Consider the following 16561-nt stretch of genomic DNA (forward strand, 5'->3'; position numbering starts at 1 on the left):
CGTTTCATGGATTTGCGTTTTATTATAGAAAAACATTCGCTAAAACTCATTTTTTTAACAAATAATAATAAAATTCAAGTTTGAATGCACTTTATGACATAATTTTTAAATTGTCACTATTAATATTTTTTACTGAATAACCTGTAAAGTTAATTCTACAATTTCTGAAAAATCACCTAAAAGTAACCTTTTCATTAGTGTAACCTAAAAGTAACCACAGCAGTTCAAAAGTAACCTAAAAGGTTACAAAAGTAACCTTCTGGCAACACTGGATGATACTATTGCGTTTGGCCGAAAATAGATATTGTAATGCTGCTTTTACCCTGCGCGGGAAATTAGCCAAGCCAAGTCAATGTGAACACAAACTGACAGTGGAGTGAGGATGAAAAACTTGAAAAATTATTCTTTTATCCTCACCCATAGATGAATTTAAATGAATTATTATTATAATAGATTCTCTAAGTCCTCACTCCACTATCGGTTTGTGTTCACATTGACTTGGCTTGGCTTAGCTAATTTCCGCGCAGTGTAAAAGCATCTTAAGCAATACTTTCGGCTGTCTTGGGCGAGGACATTAGTAGATTCATAATTATTTGGCGGTGAGAGAGCTTACAGCATAGCGATCGCCATTTTGCTTAATTATTATGCACGTACAGATTTTATTTTTCGCAAAACGCATCCAATGAATGATGAATGAATGAAATCGAATGATGATTTGAAGATGAATGAACTTTAGGCGCAGGCACAGATATCATGAAGCTAAAGATAAGGTCACCGCCTGTGGTCACCGCCAAAGAGCATAAAAGAGTAAGAGACGGCACTCCATAGATATTTTTTGAGCTCACGCACACATATGCATTTTAGAGAACGACCCGCAAATCTTTACCAACCGCACAAACTACAGGCGGAGCTACCAACATAATGCCTTATTTTCTGACAGTATTAGTGACGTTCGTAATAACTTATCGATTATCGATACTTTGCTAGGGTTGTAATTGCATATCGATATCTAGTACAGGAACCTTCAATATTTTAATGATTACTATTTTTATTTTATACTATGTGTAAGTAAAACGAAGTTTTGTAACGTAAATTATTTATTTCAAAATAAAATAGGTATATTACAATAAGTATTGAACATGACATAGCAGTTGTAGGCATGAGGAATTATTATTGAATATTATAACAAAGTACAGAAATGATAATTTTGTAAACTTTTATTTTCACAACTTTTTCTAAGAAAAAATAGGATTTTTATATAAACATCTTTAATTTTCTTATCAGCTGATCGAACCTCAGCCTCAAGATTACTTTTCAATGCTTTGTTGCTGTGCTTTTTTACTTTTGTCAGCAAAATTGTTTTCACTTTTTATGAAGCTGTCATTAATGATTTTACAACTTTTTCTTAGAAAAAGGTAACTTAATATTTTAAACATCTTATCATAAATTTCTTTATTATGTTGTTGACATTTAAACCAACTAAAATTACAATTTGTACTCAACATTAAGAAAATGAATTTTCCAACATTTTCCATATATATCTGGTCGGCAATATGGTCATGATAAAATTGTTTAGCTTCATTTACGGTGGTACATAATTGAATTGTTGGATAAACGAGACTTTTTTTATCATGCCACCATTCGCGAAGAGATATATATGCATACAAATCATTGTCAACAGGAGTTTTCACGCTCAAACACTCTTCACAAATTAAACAAGAACTGTTCTGTAATAGTTTGGCAGCTAAATACCCGCTTACATATACTACTGGTTGGTTTTCAAGGCTACACAAATTTTCAATGGGCTGTTCTAAGTTTTCAGGGTCCGGGATAGACAACACAGGATAAAATTCAGTGTCTGTGGAATCTTGAACATTAATTTTTATTTCTGTTGTTTTTAAATTAGTTTTTAAAATGTCTTTATATTCCAGCATATGTTTATTGTTGTCTGCTTCACAATTAGCACTTCTGCTATGAGGCACTTTCAGCCCAGTAACCATGCTTGTTTTAAGCGCTGCAGTAAAGTGCGTGATAGTGGGATTTCTATTGGTTACACTGTGTTGCCTAATGATTCCAAATAAGTTTTCCAGAGAGTCTTGGTTAAACTGTCTAAGGTTCATATATTTAAACCCTTCATTCTTTAACTTTTCCCAAATATCGTTTAAGGATTTGATAGATATTTGATATCCCTTAACGCATTTAACATTTTTTAGTATCGTGTTTTCTGCTGTTATAAATTTTATGGTTTTTAACTTATCAGTATAAAAGGTCCAAGACTCAATGTGATTACTTGATGTGGAAACATTTTCCCGGATCCCTTTCTTTACGTCATTTAAAGATGATGGACCATTTGTACAATCAAATAGTTTATCTAACTGTTCAATCACAAATGCTGTATCATTGCAATCAGAAACTTCTTTCCATGCCATCATTTTTAAAATAGCTGCCACGGTATTACTCAGAGCATGCGCAGCATACTTCACCCTCATCTTAGTTTTGAATGTTGGATTTACAATGGTACTATTCAGTTTTTTAAAATTTAAAAAATTTCTGTTGTGTTCTTCTGCAACTACCAAATGCCTCCATTGTGCAATTTTTCCATCGAAAGACATATTTCCACTTTTAAAGAAATTGTTTCGTAATGATTTGAACAAGTGAGGGATGTCATAGATTATAAAAATTTTGTCATTATTTACAGAGAAAAAGTTGCTATCTATGCCTTGTCCACAGTTTCTTTTTAACATGTTAAGAGCTCCTATATTTGTAGATCCCTGATCACAAACTGTTGTTAGAACCACAAATCCGATTTCTTTTAATTTTTTGATGATGTCCGATATAATTTTTGCCAGTTTTGCTGTTGATATTGTGCCTTCCACAAAATAGTGCGCAATATATTGTTTGTATTTATGTTTAGCACCCTGTATCATAAACACTAACGCATGGTCTGCAATTTTATTTTCTCGTCCCATGTTCTCGCCCTCTCCATAATCCACGTAGCCATCCACTTTATCAGCAATTTCATTATAAATTATCCGTTTCTTTAACGCCATCTCGTCAAATATTAACGAGCAATATTTATTTTCCTTTGGCATACTTGATGCTTTTGCCTCTAACATATCAATTATATTTTTATTTATACCAGGCTCCATTGGTATATTTTTTAAAATCCTTTGGAGCGTTTTAGTGCTTGGTAGCGTAAACAGCTTTTGCATATAGCGGTATGCTTTAGGGGACCGTTTAAATATAGCCAAAGCATATATTTTGTTGGCTAAAGTCCACCTTTTTCCTTGTGACTTTTTTTTGTTATTCTGCACTACATCCTTTACTAACGATGTCAGCACTTCCGAATCTAACTTGTCTAAATTCACTCTTGACTTCGCTATATTCCTTATTGTTTTTTTTGCATTTTGTAACTGTCGCCAAAGCCTCTTCTCTTTAATTGTAAATGTTGATGAAGTGTCTGTAATAAAAACATTTCCATTAGTAAAAAAAACAACATTAAAGCAAATTGAATTGAATATTGGTTAATTAATCAGCAATTTTACTTAGTTTTTTAAATTAGGTATGTTTTATCTTACCTTTCATTTCAATGTTTTTCTTAGGTCTTTTATAACTGTGGACTAATATTTCTGCCTGTGCATCTTGATGGCAAATGTTTTTATCATCTGAAATATTATAAATATGCAAATTAGTTTAAAATTTATTTTGTTGTTTTATGAAACATATTATTTCCAAATCAATCAATCATTATCAAGTTTTAAAAAAATGCAAAGACAGGATAATGATAGCTCTTCTCATAAAATATGAAGCGTGGGCCCACCTTCAATAACAATGACATAATATTAAATTAAAGGCATTTAGAGGTTTTAATGTTCTGCATTCTGGATGCGGTCTGCGGGTATGTCAAGACAATCTGTAAGTGGTCGTGATAAGGCAATCAGTCACGTGTGCTTTGCGTTCTTTGTTCGTATCCGCACGGTCAAATCGCATTAATATAAAATGTACAGAAACCTAGAATGTTGTACATATAAGTTCATTTTGACCTGACTGCAGACTGCAGAACGCATCCAGGGTGGCATTCTTTAGTTTGAGGGAAGGCATATTTTAGAAGGTAAATAATTAGTTTGTACACTTACCATGAGTAATGGGTTTATAGGTCATATGTTCTGGTGCATTGGAAGTAGAAGGAAGAGGTTCAAAAGTTGTTTTCGCAGAAATACCAGAATCTGGTATATCCACAGCTCCCAAACATGTTGAATTTAGTTGTTTGGTTGTAGTTGTAAGGGGAACTGAAAGCAGATAATGAAATGTGAATTGGGTAATAAAATGTCATGTTCTTACCCAACTTTAGGGTACAATCAGTCTAGTACATGTCTTGCTCACATTAAAAATTACTAGCTTATAAATATTATTAAACTAGCTGACCTGGCTAATTAATGTAGATTGCCTAAAATTTTTCAAATTGGTCCGGTACTTTTTTTGAAGAATTTGTATTACACAAATTACTAAAGTCCCTCTAACTCAACACCTCATTCTAAGCTAAATTGTGTTACGAGTGGGTTTACTACAATATTCAAGCTGTGGGGTTCTAACCCGCACTTTAGGCTATCTTGGCTTCGAGCTACGGAGCCGATCAAATACAAACAAACAATTAAATATTTCCTTTTTATATTATTAGTATAATTTTAGATAAACATACCTCGTTCAACTGGATTTGACTTCTTTGGAATGCAATATGAATGATCATAAAGAACTGTAACAAAGTATAGATATAATTAATAATTGAAATTATATATTATTTATTGATAAGCATACATGATACAACACATGTTTGTGGTTACAAAGAAAGAACCTTGTTAAATTGCATTCGGTTGGTTTGTTTTGGAAACCAAAGAAAATTAATTAAGACATCTAAATAATTCAGAAAAATTGATAGATAGTAAATTAAATTTAAAAAAAATAATTGAAGTCATCATCATACCTGTCTTGAGGTTTTCTTTATTGGAGTCTTTTACATGAAGAGGAAACTCTGTCAAAACTTCATCTGGCAAGATGGGATTGCTCAATTCCAGTGTTGGAATAGCTGAGTTCTTCAGCCGAGTTCCTTTGGCATTGAAGGATTCAGGAGTGAAGTGCCCACCACAAACAAACTTAAGTTGGTGTAACTTTTCAATAGGTACATATGCTAAGTCTTCTATGCCAGCATTTTTAACCCACATTCGACAACTGAAATAAGAAATACCTATTAGAAAAGAAAAAGAATAACAAACTGAAATTTATTCATCAACTAATTTCTTTTAGTATTGTTATGCAATTCATTTACAGAGTACGAAACAAAATACTGAAATTAAAAATTGGTTATGGTTATTTACTGTATGATTAAAAATATTAATCCCAGCCTTTAAGTTTACACAATCAGTGAAATTATCTTGTAATAAATGAGTGTTATTAGAAACTTACCGGTCAGAATCCAGAGGAAACCTACTCAAAAGTAAGGGTGATCCACCACGACTTCGCCTCTTATTACAAATAACGCACTTCTTGTTGTTTCTACTCTCCATTATCAGTAGAAGCCTAAAATGAAATAGGTATTAATTAAACAAAGCCTATAATTTCTCTCCAACCAGTGTCAATGCCCTGGTTCATGCATTTACCAGTTTTGAAAGTACATTTACATTTTCATCACATAGGGTTGATTTTAATGAAAAATAGATTTGTAATAGATCTAATATTTCAAGTAAGTAGATAACATACCCATTAAACAGAAAAGTAAATAAGAGTTTAAACTTCTGTAGAAGTTGAAACACAACTTATTTAAAAGAGTCTCTATCTCACAAAAAACATAACACTGAACAGCAAACTTTATCACGCCCGATACGGAGGAACTTAATCAACTCAACGTAAACGACAGAAAAGTTTATTTACAGTAATATTGCACCAAATCTGAGAAAATAACTTCACACGAATCAATTCGCCGGTTAAAAACTCTAACTCAATTGACAGACATTTTTTTTCATTTGTCAAACTAACAATACTACCAACATAAGGACACTAACAATTATTTTTAGTATGGTGGTATTGATCCGCGGGTTCCCCTGCTTTAGTGAAATCAATCCAAAATGCACTTTATTGCTTAAGGGATAAGGTTGTATATCAATTGCTACATATAGAGACTAGTTTTTGTATGAGAAGTGTCTACCCACTGGTCACCGCGGTCACCGCAGGTGTCATCACTGTCATTGATGTCAATCAACGTCAGTGAACGTCAACAGCTGCTGTCAACAGCCAATCAACAAAAACCAAAACAAACAACAAGCAAAATAAACAGAATAATTAAATAATAACAACAAGCTAAGCGTTTCGTCGGCATTTCGACGCAGAAAGGAAGATTCCTTCTTATTCGAGGAAGTCAAAATTCGAAACGCGTATTTAATTTACACTCTCGTATAACCTTACAACTTCGTAAGGAACTGTGAACTCCTCAGTCGCGCAGTCCCAACCAAAGAATACTCATACTCTAAGGTAATGGACGTACAAACTGCAGCTGCCGTTGCAATGTGCACTCTAGCATACTATAACTACGTGAAATGTCTCACCGCAGAGAGACGAAAAGACAAACAGAAAGAGAATACAATACTAATCAACGACGAAGATGGGGATGAAGACGAACAACGAGAGACGGAGAGAAATTTCACAGGGAAAATTATTAAAAAAAAGCAGAAAAAAGGAAGATGTTGGATGATTCCTTTACACAGGGACAGAACTAGGTATATTTACTACCGATGAGATTAAGTATAGGGTAAACCATCCAGTAGTCAGCCTCGTACTAGTAGTCAACTTTTATGGAAATTAATTTTAATTTCCATTATAAAAAATGTTTTTGGTCAAAACGTCACGGTTTTCGTTTTTACATTTTCATATTGTTTGTATGACTTCTAACTACTAAATATATATTAGAAAAGTGTAACAGCGTCGAAAATTGTAGATATTTGAACGAAAACAGATTGAAAATTGAAGTCAGTGAGTGATGGATTGTGATGGAATAGAGGAAAGCGGCATGTGTGCTAATCCGGTCTGCCTTCATTGCATTATTTCATTCCTATCCTAGTTACTTGATTTAATAATCCAATTATATTTTTGCAGACATACTATGGAGCAACAATTCCGTGAACTCATGGGACAATCTGGAGGATTTGAAAATTTTGTCCGTATGTCAATGGCCGATTTTTGTCTTCTACTTTCTGAAATAGAACCCATGATCTCCAAACAAGATACTCGTTTTAGAGAAGCTATACCTGCTAAAATTCGTTTAGCAATTACTTTAAGATATTTAGCAACTGGTGAGAGTTTTAGAAGTCTACACTTTTTATTTAAAATTTCAAGCTCGTTAATTTCAAAAGTTGTGATCAATGTCTGCAAGGCTCTTAATGATGTTCTCAAGGAGGAAATAAAGGTAACAGCTTCATTTTAACATTTATCTAAACTTCTACATTAATTATTTTAATATTATTATAGAGGAAAGATTTATTTATTTATTTTATTTGAAACTACTGGACCGATTTGAAAATTGCTAATATTTGTTACGCACATATCTCCAATATCACATTGGGGGAGGCCTATGTTCAGCAGTGGATGTCCTATGGCTGAGATGATGATGATATCTCGGACAGGAGGTAACTGTATGATCGCTTACCGATCATCGACCACCTATCCTCCTAACCCCACAAGGTAGATATGCAAGCAATTCAATACATTTTTATCCCCTAAAAATAATTGGTTGAAATAAATTACAGTGTTTTCAGATCTTGGTGCGCCTTAAATTGAATGTTTATCGGTATCTGGTAAAGAGGAAAGCAATTTAATTTTGATGCTGAAATATATATTTTTGGTTTACAGATGCCGAGCAATGAACATCAGTGGTTAGAAGTTCAAAACGGATTCAAGAATAATTTTCCACATGCTATAGGCGCATTGGACGGAAAGCACATTTTTATAAAATGTCCAAGTAACTCTGGCCACAGTTTAATACTATTAGCTTTAGTCGACAGCGACTATAATTTCATGTATGCCGACATTTGTAGTGAAGGAAGACAAAGAGATGGAGATGTATTCAAAAATTTTTCACTGTGGAAAAAAATTACATCTAACAGTCTTAACCTTCCTGAACCACGACGATTATGCAGCACTGAAAATGTCGAAGTCCCCTACTTTTTTTTGGCTAACGGAGCATTTGCTTTACATGACAATGTAATGAAACCATATCCTGGTTCTCATGATATCGGTTCACCGCAATTAAATTTTAATACACGATTGTCAAGATCTCGAGTAGTTTGCGAAAATGTTTTTGGGATTTTAGCATCCAGGTTTCAAATATTTAAATATCCTATTGATTTACATCTTGAAAATGCTGCCATTATTACAAAGACATGTGTTTTGTTGCATAACTTTCTCAAAAAAAGTGATAGTTCATCTCACATGTACATGCCTCCCGGTATTCTGGACGTATATGATCACAGCGGAGTTTTAATTCAACGCGGAACTTGGCGGGAAAGGATGAACAGTAAACCTGCTATGAGAACTATATCACAAATTTCAAGCAAATCATCAACGTCTGCCCGTCAGTTAAGAGATTATTTAACAGATTATTTTTCTACCAGAAATTAGGAACTGTTTAGTATAGAACGCACCGCATAATATTAGTTTGTGTCGTTTTGGTAATGAATGATGATAATAAATTAATAATTTATTAATGTTCATAATGTTTCTATTGTGTTTATAAAAATAAACTCATCGTGCTAATTTTTTGTTTGCATTTTGTATACCTTTTTTGCGCAGGAAAATACTTTACGTATACCCGCCGCGCCGGGGGAGGTGGCGGATTATGTGGGACTCACTTGTCGGGTGGCAGCAATAGCGACTGTCAACCGACAAGTATACCCACTAAAAACCTCCGCGTATTAGTGGTACGACGTGGGTGTTTGCGATTGTATTTGTATACCTAGCCGTCCCAAAAAGCTGTACATAACTATAATCAAAAGCAAACAAAATTTTCCACGCCGCGGCACCAGGTTTAATTGATGCTTCCCTCATTCTGTGGTAGCTCCGATGTCACAATGCAAAGAGCATAAAAGAGTAAGAGACGGCACTCCATAGATATTTTTTGAGCTCACGCACACATATGCATTTTAGAGAACGACCCGCAAATCTTTACCAACCGCACAAACTACAGGCGGAGCTACCAACATAATGCCTTATTTTCTGACAGTATTAGTGACGTTCGTAATAACTTATCGATTATCGATACTTTGCTAGGGTTGTAATTGCATATCGATATCTAGTATAGGAACCTTCAATATTTTAATGATTACTATTTTTATTTTATACTATGTGTAAGTAAAACGAAGTTTTGTAACGTAAATTATTTATTTCGAAATAAAATAGGTATATTACAATAAGTATTGAACATGACATAGCAGTAGTAGGCATGAGGAATTATTGAAAATTATAACAAAGTACAGAAATGATAATTTTGTAAACTTTTATTTTCACAACTTTTTCTAAGAAGAAATAGGATTTTTATTTATAAACATCTTTAATTTTCTTATCAGCTGATCGAACCTCAGCCCTAAGATTACTTTTCAATGCTTTGTTGCTGTGCTTTTTTACTTTTGTCAGCAAAATTGTTTTCACTTTTTATGAAGCTGTCATTAATGATTTTACAACTTTTTCTTAGAAAAAGGTAACTTAATATTTTAAACATCTTATCATAAATTTCTTTATTATGTTGTTGACATTTAAACCAACTAAAATTACAATTTGTACTCAACATTAAGAAAATGAATTTTCCAACATTTTCCATATATATCTGGTCGGCAATATGGTCATGATAAAATTGTTTAGCTTCATTTACGGTGGTACATAATTGAATTGTTGGATAAACGAGACTTTTTTTATCATGCCACCATTCGCGAAGAGATATATATGCATACAAATCATTGTCAACAGGAGTTTTCACGCTCAAACACTCTTCACAAATTAAACAAGAACTGTTCTGTAATAGTTTGGCAGCTAAATACCCGCTTACATACAGTCTAATTTTTTAGAAATCAGCAGAAATGTCATCAAAAATGGCGAACTGACATAAAAATATTTTTAGTCTGTGACCTAGTGATGCGACAAAAGCTCTCGTTAATCGCGAAGTGAAATAATTGTAGTACTTGCGTATCATCGCCGGGTGATCGTCAGAATACTAAAAATATGCAACAAAGTCGCAACATTGAATGTGAACTGATTATGAAATTTTCGAGAACAGGAAACAAACTTTATGCACAGATGTAATCAAAAAACACACTGCACAGTAAAACAATCAATGATATTATTATCCGTAAAGTTATTAAACTTCAAATAGTTGCAAAAAGTTCTGTTTGACAGTGTTGCTACTAGTGACATCTCGCTCGCTCAGTTCTTTGTTGCTCTATTCCGCTAGGGAGGTAATTTAAGATGCTATCAGTTGAAAGAAGATTTTTATTTTCTTTTATTTTATTTACTTATATAGGAAAATAAGCAATGGAACAATACGTAAGCATAATTGCATAAAAAAAGTAAAATTATTTCGTTTAAATAAAACCGACTAAAAATTAAACTGACTCCGAAAAAGTATACACTAAAAGTAGAAAAATAATTTTACGTTATCTCCAATATTGTCGAAAGTATCACTGGAAAACTAAACAAAGTATCGTATATTTTTTATTTAAAATTAATCAGTAATCGGAATAAGTGAATACTTAAAATAATATCGATTAAATTTACAGATTATTGTCTATGACTCGCAGGTTACAGCACTGATGTGTCAGAGACAAGTCATAGACAATATGGAGATAACACATGATTTTAAACGTCAAGTCAATTTGACAAGTCTCACAAATTTTCATCGTCCACGTATTTTGCTAAAATAATTTGTTTCAAAGATTGATTTCAAACTTGTATAAACGTGAAAATAAAGTTGGTTTCATGGTCTTGTTAAATAATGTGTATGATATTATGAACACGTAAGTGATTATGGTGTAATTGTGTATGAAAGTGTTTGTTTACATCTCTGCTGGATTCTAAAAAATCAAGGTATATACTACTGGTTGGTTTTCAAGGCTACACAAATTTTCAATGGGCTGTTCTAAGTTTTCAGGGTCCGGGATAGACAACACAGGATAAAATTCAGTGTCTGTGGAATCTTGAACATTAATTTTTATTTCTGTTGTTTTTAAATTAGTTTTTAAAATGTCTTTATATTCCAGCATATGTTTATTGTTGTCTGCTTCACAATTAGCACTTCTGCTATGAGGCACTTTCAGCCCAGTAACCATGCTTGTTTTAAGCGCTGCAGTAAAGTGCGTGATAGTGGGATTTCTATTGGTTACACTGTGTTGCCTAATGATTCCAAATAAGTTTTCCAGAGAGTCTTGGTTAAACTGTCTAAGGTTCATATATTTAAACCCTTCATTCTTTAACTTTTCCCAAATATCGTTTAAGGATTTGATAGATATTTGATATCCCTTTACGCATTTAACATTTTTTAGTATCGTGTTTTCTGCTGTTATAAATTTTATGGTTTTTAACTTATCAGTATAAAAGGTCCAAGACTCAATGTGATTACTTGATGTGGAAACATTTTCCCGGATCCCTTTCTTTACGTCATTTAAAGATGATGGACCATTTGTACAATCAAATAGTTTATCTAACTGTTCAATCACAAATGCTGTATCATTGCAATCAGAAACTTCTTTCCATGCCATCATTTTTAAAATAGCTGCCACGGTATTACTCAGAGCATGCGCAGCATACTTCACCCTCATCTTAGTTTTGAATGTTGGATTTACAATGGTACTATTCAGTTTTTTAAAATTTAAAAAATTTCTGTTGTGTTCTTCTGCAACTACCAAATGCCTCCATTGTGCAATTTTTCCATCGAAAGACATATTTCCACTTTTAAAGAAATTGTTTCGTAATGATTTGAACAAGTGAGGGATGTCATAGATTATAAAAATTTTGTCATTATTTACAGAGAAAAAGTTGCTATCTATGCCTTGTCCACAGTTTCTTTTTAACATGTTAAGAGCTCCTATATTTGTAGATCCCTGATCACAAACTGTTGTTAGAACCATAAATCCGATTTCTTTTAATTTTTTGATGATGTCCGATATAATTTTTGCCAGTTTTGCTGTTGATATTGTGCCTTCCACAAAATAGTGCGCAATATATTGCTTGTATTTATGTTTAGCACCCTGTATCATAAACACTAACGCATGGTCTGCAATTTTCTTTTCTCGTCCCATGTTCTCGCCCTCTCCATAATCCACATAGCCATCCACTTTATCAGCAATTTCGTTATAAATTATCCGTTTCTTTAACGCCATCTCGTCAAATATTAACGAGCAATATTTATTTTCCTTTGGCATACTTGATGCTTTTGCCTCTAACATATCAATTATATTTTTATTTATACCAGGCTCCATTGGTATATTTTTTAAAATCCTTTGGAGCGTTTTAGTGCTTGGTAGCGTAAACAGCTTTTGCATATAGCGGTATGCTTTAGGGGACCGTTTAAATATAGCCAAAGCATATATTTTGTTGGCTAAAGTCCACCTTTTTCCTTGTGACTTTTTTTTGTTATTCTGCACTACATCCTTTACTAACGATGTCAGCACTTCCGAATCTAACTTGTCTAAATTCACTCTTGACTTCGCTATATTCCTTATTGTTTTTTTTGCATTTTGTAACTGTCGCCAAAGCCTCTTCTCTTTAATTGTAAATGTTGATGAAGTGTCTGTAATAATAATAAAAACATTTCCATTAGTAAAAAAACAACATTAAAGCAAATTGAATTGAATATTGGTTAATTAATCAGCAATTTTACTTAGTTTTTTAAATTAGGTATGTTTTATCTTACCTTTCATTTCAATGTTTTTCTTAGGTCTTTTATAACTGTGGACTAATATTTCTGCCTGTGCATCTTGATGGCAAATGTTTTTATCATCTGAAATATTATAAATATGCAAATTAGTTTAAAATTTATTTTGTTGTTTTATGAAACATATTATTTCCAAATCAATCAATCATTATCAAGTTTAAAAAAAATGCAAAGACAGGATAATGATAGCTCTTCTCATAAAATATGAAGCGTGGGCCCACCTTCAATAACAATGACATAATATTAAATTAAAGGCATTTAGAGGTTTTAATGTTCTGCATTCTGGATGCGTTCTGCGGGTATGTCAAGACAATCTGTAAGTGGTCGTGATAAGGCAATCAGTCACGTGTGCTTTGCGTTCTTTGTTCGTATCCGCACGGTCAAATCGCATTAATATAAAATGTACAGAAACCTAGAATGTTGTACATATAAGTTCATTTTGACCTGACTGCAGACTGCAGAACGCATCCAGGGTGGCATTCTTTAGTTTGAGGGAAGGCATATTTTAGAAGGTAAATAATTAGTTTGTACACTTACCATGAGCAATGGGTTTATAGGTCATATGTTCTGGTGCATTGGAAGTAGAAGGAAGAGGTTCAAAAGTTGTTTTCGCAGAAATACCAGAATCTGGTATATCCACAGCTCCCAAACATGTTGAATTTAGTTGTTTGGTTGTAGTTGTAAGGGGAACTGAAAGCAGATAATGAAATGTGAATTGGGTAATAAAATGTCATGTTCTTACCCAACTTTAGGGTACAATCAGTCTAGGTACATGTCTTGCTCACATTAAAAATTACTAGCTTATAAATATTATTAAACTAGCTGACCTGGCTAATTAATGTAGATTGCCTAAAATTTTTCAAATTGGTCCGGTACTTTTTTTGAAGAATTTGTATTACACAAATTACTAAAGTCCCTCTAACTCAACACCTCATTCTAAGCTAAATTGTGTTACGAGTGGGTTTACTACAATATTCAAGCTGTGGGGTTCTAACCCGCACTTTAGGCTATCTTGGCTTCGAGTTACGGAGCCGATCAAATACAAACAAACAATTAAATATTTCCTTTTTATATTATTAGTATAATTTTAGATAAACATACCTCGTTCAACTGGATTTGACTTCTTTGGAATGCAATATGAATGATCATAAAGAACTGTAACAAAGTATAGATATAATTAATAATTGAAATTATATATTATTTATTGATAAGCATACAACACATGTTTGTGGTTACAAAGAAAGAACCTTGTTAAATTGCATTCGGTTGGTTTGTTTTGGAAACCAAAGAAAATTAATTAAGACATCCAAATAATTCAGAAAAATTGATAGATAGTAAATTAAATTTAAAAAAAATAATTGAAGTCATCATCATACCTGTCTTGAGGTTTTCTTTATTGGAGTCTTTTACATGAAGAGGAAACTCTGTCAAAACTTCATCTGGCAAGATGGGATTGCTCAATTCCAGTGTTGGAATAGCTGAGTTCTTCAGCCGAGTTCCTTTGGCATTGAAGGATTCAGGAGTGAAGTGCCCACCACAAACAAACTTAAGTTGGTGTAACTTTTCAATAGGTACATATGCTAAGTCTTCTATGCCAGCATTTTTAACCCACATTCGACAACTGAAATAAGAAATACCTATTAGAAAAGAAAAAGAATAACAAACTGAAATTTATTCATCAACTAATTTCTTTTAGTATTGTTATGCAATTCATTTACAGAGTACACAACAAAATACTGAAATTAAAAATTGGTTATGGTTATTTACTGTATGATTAAAAATATTAATCCCAGCCTTTAAGTTTACACAATCAGTAAAATTATCTTGTAATAAATGAGTGTTATTAGAAACTTACCGGTCAGAATCCAGAGGAAACCTACTCAAAAGTAAGGGTGATCCACCACGACTTCGCCTCTTATTACAAATAACGCACTTCTTGTTGTTTCTACTCTCCATTATCAGTAGAAGCCTAAAATGAAATAGGTATTAATTAAACAAAGCCTATAATTTCTCTCCAACCAGTGTCAATGCCCTGGTTCATGCATTTACCAGTTTTGAAAGTACATTTACATTTTCATCACATAGGGTTGTTTTTAATGAAAAATAGATTTGTAATAGATCTAATATTTCAAGTAAGTAGATAACATACCCATTAAACAGAAAAGTAAATAAGAGTTTAAACTTCTGTAGAAGTTGAAACACAGCTTATTTAAAAGAGTCTCTATCTCACAAAAAACATAACACTGAACAGCAAACTTTATCACGCCCGATACGGAGGAACTTAATCAACTCAACGTAAACGACAGAAAAGTTTATTTACAGTAATATTGCACCAAATCTGAGAAAATAACTTCACACGAATCAATTCGCCGGTTAAAAACTCAAACTCAATTGACAGACATTTTTTTTCATTTGTCAAACTAACAATACTACCAACATAAGGACACTAACAATTATTTTTAGTATGGTGGTATTGATCCGCGGGTTCCCCTGCTATAGTGAAATCAATCCAAAATGCACTTTATTGCTTAAGGGATAAGGTTGTATATCAATTGCTACATATAGAGACTAGTTTTTGTATGAGAAGTGTCTACCCACTGTCACAATGAGCGATTCTTTTTTTTTTCTTTTCAACTCGTCTATTGGAATATGTAGGTATAATGTCTTGGAAACGCATCCGAGTGTCATTCAATTTTCTCCTGTGCTTTAATGAATATTACTTGAAATGCAAATTGCAACTGAATTCCTATCCCAGTCTTTATCAGTCAGATTCTCAGTGTTAGGATATAGAATTTTATCATGAGATGACATGTTGCTGGCAGGTTTTATTTTAAAAGTAAACAGCAATAGAATAAAGTTTGAAAATAATGACAGGTGTAGAAAAGCGAGAAAATGTGACATTGTATCATTGTATTATTGAATTTCGATAGATTCAGTTGTAAATGTTTTAATATTTAATATGTAATAGATTTTGATAATATTTTAATAATAAAGTGTGTGTGAGTATTGAAGTGGCGTTATTATGATTGAAGTTTAACCTCCCAGGAGTTGTGTGGAGAGGCACACTCCTCGAACAGGTTATGGGCCCAGCCAATGATATTATATAAAAACAAAATTCTATAATATCATTGGGCCCAGCGTACGAACCTCTTTTATGCTCTTTGGTACGAACCCAGAGGGCTGTAAGAATTATCTCTTGAATAAGAAGAATGAAAGTGAAAGATCTATCCTGATTTTGTTTTTGGAAAATTTTAAAACAACAATATGTCGGAAGAAAATTTTAAATTATCAACGTTATCAAAAGGAGAAGACTATACAAACTGGAAGAAGAAATTGATATTGTTATTGACAGCGAAAGATATAGATTGTGTTTTGGAAGATAATGCTGAGAGCAAAAAGGATTTTAATAGAAAAGATGCAAAAGCAAGATACATTATAATAAGCTCATTATGTGATAAATTTGTTGTATATGCATTGAATTGCAATACAACAAAAGAAATTTTACAAAAATTTGACACATTATTTCTAGGACATGAAGATACACAGATTTGTCAACTTTTAGAACAATTTTACCATCATGGACCCCAACACAGTCGG

The 16561-nt window shown here is 32.8% G+C and overlaps 1 protein-coding gene and 2 long non-coding RNA genes across 3 annotated transcripts in view; 2 read left to right on the top strand and 1 right to left on the bottom strand.

Annotated features, from left to right (window-relative positions):
- The window catches only part of LOC135082631 (uridine 5'-monophosphate synthase-like), a 201616-nt gene that overhangs the window by 43146 nt on the left and 141909 nt on the right, over positions 1 to 16561 (top strand). The window lies entirely within an intron of this gene.
- LOC135082967 (uncharacterized) lies at positions 1306 to 6203 on the bottom strand. The gene is made up of 6 exons (XR_010259537.1): positions 5461 to 6203; positions 4982 to 5226; positions 4700 to 4753; positions 4137 to 4289; positions 3579 to 3665; positions 1306 to 3460 (listed from the first exon to the last, which is right to left on the bottom strand). It is a non-coding gene; the product is annotated as an uncharacterized LOC135082967 (long non-coding RNA).
- LOC135082966 (uncharacterized) lies at positions 6247 to 8799 on the top strand. Its single transcript, XR_010259536.1, has 3 exons — positions 6247 to 6767; positions 7144 to 7453; positions 7897 to 8799. It is a non-coding gene; the product is annotated as an uncharacterized LOC135082966 (long non-coding RNA).

The sequence above is a fragment of the Ostrinia nubilalis genome, chromosome 22 (assembly GCF_963855985.1).
Source record: "Ostrinia nubilalis chromosome 22, ilOstNubi1.1, whole genome shotgun sequence".
NCBI lineage: Eukaryota > Metazoa > Arthropoda > Insecta > Lepidoptera > Crambidae > Ostrinia > Ostrinia nubilalis.